Raw genomic sequence first — 8,929 nt, forward strand, 5'->3', positions numbered from 1 at the left:
GCCGCCACGCGGCAGCGCTGCGGCGCTTCGCTCTCGCGACAAATGTCCGGCCTCGATGTACTTACGTAGGACCGCTAGGGCCAGGATCGATTCCGGCCGGTGGATGTATGTCGGAAGTGCTATGAGAATCGATTCGGATAATCGATTGGTTTCGCGTATTTCTCTACGTTGAGAAATGGATATATCGGGTGAAATGGGAAAAATATGGTCTCAAATAATTGAGCTAATTCAATAAAGTTAGCGTCGTCACGTATCGCAGTTGAGAAGTGGCCTAGACCCGGTTAAAAATAACGTACTAGTTCCTAATAGCGTTCATTACCGATATGCAGGGCGCTAATTTTGGTAGCTTTTGACTGAATTTTGATGCGTTCCGTGGCCTCCACGTAATCATATCAATAGTGTAACAGAAAAATGATATTGGCTTAATGTATAAATGAGAGGCAGGCGTGTTTACTAATAGAATATCTCCTCTCAATTTAGAATACAAAACAGATGTAACATCAAATTTTTTCTGGGGATAGTTCTTATGTTACTCACATTGTCACAATTAATCGAATCGATAATAATTGTATCGTTGAAAAATCGAATAATAATCGATTAATCTAGCGCCATGAGAGATCAATTCTTCAAAATCGTCAAAGAATTTCGCATCATTTTGCTAATCCCATATCCCCTGAAGTTGAGCTACCGATGCGTGTGTGCATACCTACCTATGAGGCGTTACGTTTGCACACGATTAGCTGCATCATGACTGTAAAATCATTGTTATTAAAATTGTTTGTAATCAATTGATTGAGGCAGAGAAAAATGTTGTTATGTTGAACATTGGAAATAATGAATACAAACATGTCAACTGCACTGTCGTCGAAACACTTGATCTATTCTCAGGATTGTGTTTATGTTCAAATCTATTGAAACCTGGCCTACACTAAAACCTGGAAAGCCCTGAATATTGAAATACGTTAATAATTACATGCGTTATGTAACTTCGCTGTACGAAACATGATAATTTGCAATTCTTACGGGCGATGCGATCTTTCCGCTAATCTGTCACGTTCTTATCTAATTAAGCAATTGACGCACTTTGCCAAATATCGATACGGATCATCTATATTGATTGAAATAAATATAATAATTTTTTTTTTGTCTATTCAAATCTTGATCAATTGTATTATACACTTGTATGTATTCGCCAGTTACATACACAACGCGTGAAATGTAGATTGTCACTTCAGCTGTTTGATCTAATACAGTGAATGACGAAAAATTTCTAGCGTTTTCGACTGATCGTCGTATATAAGAAACGAAAGAACAAAAAAAAATAAATAAATAAAAAGAAAAAGGAATCAAACAGTACGACTTGTGTACCCACTACATCGGTGGCTGGGAATTCGGAATTCTATATATATCGTGCGTTTTGTCGGGCCAAGGACATTCCACGGAACATTTTCAAGTTTATTATTATCGGGTGGTAAATGCAAGATATCGTTATATCCCCGCGGGATAGGCGTTAGGATTCTTGAGCTTATTATATTAAAAAGAAACTGGCAAACAGCTCTCGCGCAAACTCGTCAATTTATTTTGACTGATGTTTTTCTTCTCTTTTTTCTGTCTGTTCTCGCGTTCGTCTTCGCATAAACTCTATCAGATCGTCATTTTGTTTTATTGAAATACAATCGTCGACGATGATAATAACTACATTTTAAAAATGAATAAAAAAAATTCGTACGGCGCGCAACGCATGTGTATAACAAGCAATTTGAATCTTTTAAATCATCACCGAAGTTGCGTTAACACTCGATACATTATATATATATATATATAAAATATATATATATACCTATATGTACACACAAGTATATATATTCGGATATAAATCGGCTCGCTCTGCCTAGACAGTTGCTATATACACAGAAGACGTCCGAGCAATTCTTGGCAGTAGTATAAGACGTCTTACGTCATTGAAACGCTGCTACCCCGTCGTAATTTTTCTTTTTGATTCGAGCTGATCGTCGTCCGGAAAAGATTTATTTTTGGTAATCGATTTTGTAAATTTGATTAAAATGCAAGCTTCGACGATTAAAATACACCCTGGGATAATTTCACTAGTTACATATTTTTTATATAATATTTACCTTCCCCTTCTGCACGCGTATTATACCCTAAACTTAACTTAGTGTTTCCATCTTTCTGTTGCAGAATAGAAACCTACGACAACCACGAGGTGCGTATGTGAATACATCATTTTTGTTTCCGTGTCTGTCGTATACTATCGTATCCGAAAAAGAGCGTTATTTTCTATAATTACGTTTGAGAATGACTACAAAAAGTTGGTGAGAAATTTTATTCTGGTCAAGATAAATCGTCCGTCAGTTTGGTAGTTAAAGATTTAACGTAGAATTATCGTATTCGATGATCGATCGCTTGTTTGTCACCTTTACCAATTTGGTCAGAGATAATTCACACCTACTTTTATATTTCATATAATAGTTTCGTCGGAATTGATGCTATATGGATTGCCACCCGTTTCTTGCCTTCATTTTTAAACACCTTTTCCTTAGTGCTGGATAAATATATGTTTCCCCATTTATTCCTAAATTTCATGCGCTTGAAGTTGGAGTTTTTGCACTTAGCGCTTCCTTTCATCGTTCTATAATTTTATTGCGATAACCATAAAAGTTTGAAATAAGATTTGAGTTTCTGGCAAGTCAGTATTATATGGCGAATACAGGCCATTAAAAAAATTAACGAAACTTGGGAAAAATGGATCGAAACTGCAGAATGATTACACAAAATTGTAATTCCAAGCTGAAACATAATTGATGCTGAAAATATTCGAAAGACAAAAAAATTCACAGTAGCTCTCATCAATCAGGGTTGAACGAATGTCGTTCTTTTCTTCCGTTTTCTACTTTTTGCTCGAGCTATTCGATGTACACACGTAGATCCAACCCCTCGACGTATATTGGAATTTTCGAAAAAAGAAAACAAATCCGCAGCACAATAGTCGATGCTAACAAAAGCATGTGACGATCTCCGTGGAGGAGTACTTGATTGTTACGAAATTTTTTAGCCAAATACTTATTAAGCCTTGTTGGCTAAAAATCGATGGCTTTTATTCATTTTGTTACGTGATCATCATTTGAATATTTTCAAACGCTACTGAATACTTGTTGAATTAGTGTGTTCGTAAACTGCGAGGATCTTTGAAAATACAAAACTAGAGAATGCTAGAATTATAGTCAAAATCTTGTAGGTATCGTTACTTCATTTCAAACTGCTTCAAAATGAATAAGCAACTAGAGCATTGTTTCGATTTCACTTTCGATTTTTTTTTTTTTTTTTTTTTCCAATAACATTTTAACGTGCCATATTTTCATCATGCCATCAATATCAACACAATGTTTTAAAATCAAATATCCTTCGATGCTGACATGATGTAAAAAAAATGTTTCGGTTCATTTATATAAAAATTCGTTTGAAGAAAATGACCTGTCTTGAAATCCAATCCGATGAATTTACCAGATTTTTAACCTCGTTATAACGATTTAAAATGCGGCATCGATATTCAAGCTTGTGTTTATAATTCCACTGTCTTCTATTTTTGGAATTTTAAGGGATCTTCGTAGGTTACGGATATAATAATTTCATAAATACACGATCAACAGCTGTCTCGTAATGAAATTAACGAAAAGTATCAAATTTTGGCCAACCAAAATTATTAAGACGACGAAAATAAAACGAACTTGCTGTGTAATCCCAAACAATAATAATAGAGGTCAACCAAAGATTAAGCACAGTTCTTGCATAGAACACTTTTGGCACGAGATGCAGATGATACGTACAGGTTCAGAAAAAAAATATTCCCTGGAATAAAATTCACGTGTATTGGAGCCGTCTTTCACCGCTCACTCTTTCTCTCTCTCTCTCTCGTTTTCTCCTCGTGGCAATAAATCGTAAATCCTTTATGCTTCCTTGTAATAACAAGCCGATTGGATCGATCGATAAAATGAGGTGAAACGAAAAATGTACAGAATTATAGACACGAAGAGTCAAAAGTGGGGATTGAAGAGGTTGATGAGTCACGAATCGATACTCTTTCGTTAATTTTATAACTAGTTAGTTACGCATCGAGTATTTATCCAGCTTTTACATATTCTTAGGCTCCGATGATTTCCATCAAAATGGATGAAGAATAGATATTATAATTACCGACAAGATGTAAATAATCAATTTTTCATTTCTAATAGTTTCAAAATTTTTTAAAAGTCAGAAGTATATTCTTCTAATTTTACTATACGATTACTCATTTTATCCAGAAAATCATGCTCGACAATTTCACTAACAAGGAAAGTATCAGGCCTCCGGGTGACGGATTCTGCTGAAACTTCTACAGGAGTTTCCTTGGCCCAATTTATGGAACTCCCGATGTGTAGTTTCATCTAATTGGCCGTACTTCGCTCATTTTGCGAGAGATCAGGTCGTCAAGAATTCCGTAATTACTTCACTAGTATTCCGAAATAATTTATTCGTTGAAAATCTATCAGATTATATAACCATCGAAACTTCATACTTACCGAAAGAATATCATCGCTTGTAGTTACGAGAAAGTTGTAGTGAAATGGGTACGTTATAGCAACTATTTAGTATAACTACAATTATGATTATGTCGATGCTGCAGTTTCCGGTTATGCAACATTAATTGTAACTCTACTTGTTTGGTTGACTAAATTGTTTTCATCTAAACAAAGCGGTAAAATCGATTTATTCTTTCACGAACATCAAATTGGCGCAATATGTAGTTACAAGAGAGTACAGTTGGTACAAATGAACGTTCTCAAGAAGTATAATGGTGACACACATGACTAGACTTTACGATTACGGCTGCAAAGCTCATTTTCATTTTGTACCCAGATCTATATTTTTAGGTTATGGTGAAGAAACAAACACGGTCGAAGACTGTGCATGTACCGTAACCATTGCATGACTAGAAAAATATTTTGCGGTGTAAGCTCTTGAACATGAAATCACCGGAAAGCTATTCGGTTATTTGTCATTATTTTTACTATCGTCGCTGTTGTCATCGAATCAACGAAGACTGAGATCAAAGGCAAGGAAATTGGTGAATAGACGCGGCGGCGATTCCTACACCTCGCGGAAATAGTCATCGAATGATTTTCTACACTGACCTATACCCACCTGGAGGGCGACGCCAGCCCCAACATGCAGAGTGGCAACACGTCTACATCGATTCACCGCCGTTCGCAAGCGGTTCCGTCCAACTCCTGAGAGAGTGTGTGTTCGTTCGCCTGTCGAGGAGACCCATGCGGAAGGTGGGACCGAATACCAGACTGCCAGGGCGTTGGCAAGTTCGATCAATACATGGCCGCCTACCTCGTCGCTCGAAAGGCTCACTCTGCTAGCCGGCAGCCCCAGGATTCCGTCGTTCGCGTTCCGATTTTTCTCTGATAAACTCTACTCCCTACCTCGCCGCTTTTACCTGCCTTACGACATACTCGGCGCATAACCGGCTGCAAGGGCGAATCGAGGCGTCAACCCGAAAGAAAGAGATTACCTATCAAAACATTCAACATCAGCCTAAACTTCGCGGCGATTACGTAACCTTAGCTCTTTACGAAGCTCAAGTTAGTAACGTTAGCGTGACGACACGTTTGGGGGAAAAAAATCACTATTTTGTAAATTTTTTAATAACTTTGTAGTTGTCAAGTTTTGATAACATGAATTACTTTTGCTTGATTATAATTTACTGCATTACAGAGATTACTAAAATTACCAAATAACGGGGCTTCTGAAACACGAATCATTACAATAACGTCGCCAACTTAGGCCTCGGTGCGTTTTTAGGAACACACACTGGGATTCACGCGAATTCGGTTGACCGCAATTGTACGTCGCGGTTGAAGAAACCTGAACTCCTTCAAGGTTGAGTCACATGTTCAGGGCCGAATTTAACCTGTAAGAGGCCTGTGGCTACACACATTTTTCGGGACCCTACGTGGAGATAATGTCTTTGCAAACAAAGGCAAAATTATATAAATACATCTAACAAGCATACGAATTAAACATGGTGTGTTAGACTGAACGAATAGAGTATTTGTGAGATAGTACTATTTACGCATTTTTATTCATTGCACATTTTTTAAAATTATATAACAGTATTTGAGTGACCAGAAAATCAACGATTCGACGATCATAAAAATAACGATAAAATTATCTACCACTATTGGAAAAACTTGAGATTCGTTGCCTACAGGATGTTGCTCCGAAGCAATGCAGCAAATAGATGGTCTTGATAGCCTATCATTCTGCATACAAGCTCTGTATTTATTGTTTATAAAAGCGGGTTTCGCAAAGGAATGCTCCGATTCTTAATGTGCAATGGGAATTGAAAAACAAAATCTTGATATGTTATGCGTATTTGGAAAAAGTGATATTAAATCCTTATCGATTGTTATTTAAAATAAATTTTCGGGATAAAGATCGGTGTTTTCCAGTGCTTCCGCTTTCACAAACGATTGGAAAAGATCAAACTCGTATATATATTCATGAATTTCATTCGGTAATCCGTTCTAAAAGAGCCTACAAATTTTTTTTCAAAAATGTGATTGGCAGCTATGGGGTTTTTTTTAAAACTTTCAAATGTTACCAACTTTTCAGATTAATGAACGAATATTTTCAATTTTTTTCCTCTATATTCACACTTCCGAACCGCGAACGACAACATGTGTACACAACAACCGAAATATAAAATTCCCGTACGAAATAATTAATCACGCAGATTACGTCGAATTTTTCATATGTTCAAATCTTTGAGGTTGATTTTGCATCGATTAATATTCATGCGGTTGATGATTATGGATTCTCAGAAGCACGCGATCAACTATATATATATTTATATATATATATATATATATATATATATATATATATATATATATATACTGTTGAAAAGTTGGACTTCATCTGCATCGTCAAAAGTGTCATTGGATTTCAAAAAGAGATCGAATAAGGTTGATTCTTTTTCTCCTGATTTATGCAACGGAAAAATAATATTATACACGTGAATACCTGCTGCCAGTATAAGAGAGAAGGCAGCCACTAGATGTCACCGAGCGCATATTTTCCTCACTCTCGCGAAAAATCGGTGTCTATAGAATTGTGATGACTTCCGGCGAATCGGGTCCTCAAAATCACGCTGGATTTCGTTCAGCATCTGCCATTGGCATTGAGTGTTTCCTACCATTTTCAGTGCCACGCAGATCGGTGTTGAGTGAATTTCACCCGATGATTGACGATGAATCCGCTGTGTTTCTTGTGGCCAGAATTAATATTCATAATCGCGAAATAGACACTTGTCTGAATAATTTTCATTGAAACAACGTCGGAATATGTAAAATATCTTATGTCTGATTACAATAGCAAAAAAATAGATTTTGTCCTGCCTGGATGACGGTAAAATGCGAGAGATGAAATATTTCGTGCCGTTGTTTCACATTATCATCATCATCGGCGAAGTTTTAACTCCTCAGACAAAACTGTGGGTGCTTACCTACCCACTTACCTGGTATAAACCTCGTATAGGCTGCACCGCACCCGGCGGCTCTTCGTTGACCCAATTCGTCGTAGGCGGTCGAAGGCTCTGACACTGCTGTCAATATAAGTATAGAAGCGTATAGAATTCTTGTTATATTGCTTCGCGGGTGAATATAGATACCAATACCTGCCTATCCGGCCGGCAGCTCGGGCCAATGTTATTATCAGGAAGAGATGATCGCCGAACGCACAATGCCTCCACGTTGTGCGGTAATTCATCATTCTCCTATCTTCCAAAATTATTCCAAGTTCATTTTTTGAACTTATACACGCTCCAGAAACGATGAAAACAATATACATGTGTTTGATTGAAACTTTGGAGCTACTTTTGCATCTAGTTTCGATTCAGCTCATGTGGTAAAAAAGCAAGATCGATTATTTGGTGCCGCCCTTGACCCTTTGAGTAGCACATTATTATGCCGAGTCAACTTTTATAACAAGATAGTCTTCTATGGACTTCGGGGTCGCTGATTACGAATCTGATATCAGATTTCAAAAATTTGAGATGGTGGATTCAATATGGCGGATAAGAACTTCAAATTTCATCGAATACGGTCTAAAAACTATGCAGGGGTTTTCAGCGTCTTTGATTGGATTCGCCATACTGGATTTTGAAAATCTTATTTTACATTCGTAATCAGCGATCCCAAAAACACCTGGACGGAGTTATTTCTCCAGAATCGATAGTTTGAATTTTTCGTACGCGATATTGGATCCGCCATCTTGAATATTTAACATTCATTTTCCAAAAACTTTTAATTTATCTAAGACATGTACGTGTACGTGTAGAGGAGTAAATTTCTCGGAAATTGATTATTCCTTCAATATTCACGATCTTTCGACAATCACTCTCGAGTATTGAAAATCTGTTGGTCCTACTATCAGAAATATTAAAAACCGTAAAGAAATGTGTTGCAAAGCTCTCTAAATATACGAAAAGTTGATATGAAATAGGTGGAAAGAACACTTACCACTATGACTCAAAGTGTTGAGGATGTCTAGTCGGGTATAAACAAAAATATGACAAAAGACAATTACAATAACTGTAGTGCAAATGGAGCTGATCAATTTGAAACTATGTGAAACGTTCGTGCAGCGATTCACGAAAAGAAAAATCAAACACTGATTCTCAACTATAAACACCTTATTATTATCAATGATATAATTTTCAGGTAATAAAATCATAAATTATCAAAAAATATACTATCATTATCTAATTTCTAACGCGAACAATTTGTTGAGACTTTATTGTGATTTACGTATACAATACGAGCTACTGCTGACCAGAATCGAAGAAGCAGCATGAATTTTTCAT

At 36.6% G+C, this 8,929-nt stretch overlaps 1 protein-coding gene across 14 annotated transcripts in view; it reads left to right on the forward strand.

Moving 5' to 3' along the window:
• LOC107217245 (plasma membrane calcium-transporting ATPase 3) overlaps positions 1-8,929 on the forward strand; it is a 130,794-nt gene that overhangs the window by 32,152 nt on the left and 89,713 nt on the right. For 13 of the 14 annotated variants that reach the window (XR_006904348.1, XR_006904352.1, XR_006904350.1 and 10 more), the window contains one exon: positions 2,200-2,224. The exons of the other annotated variant lie outside the window; for it this stretch is intronic. The gene's annotated coding sequence lies outside the window, so the exon portion shown is untranslated. The remainder of the gene's footprint in view (positions 1-2,199; positions 2,225-8,929) is intronic. 14 annotated transcript variants of the gene reach the window in all.

The sequence above is a fragment of the Neodiprion lecontei genome, chromosome 5 (genome assembly GCF_021901455.1).
Source record: "Neodiprion lecontei isolate iyNeoLeco1 chromosome 5, iyNeoLeco1.1, whole genome shotgun sequence".
Taxonomy (NCBI): domain Eukaryota; kingdom Metazoa; phylum Arthropoda; class Insecta; order Hymenoptera; family Diprionidae; genus Neodiprion; species Neodiprion lecontei.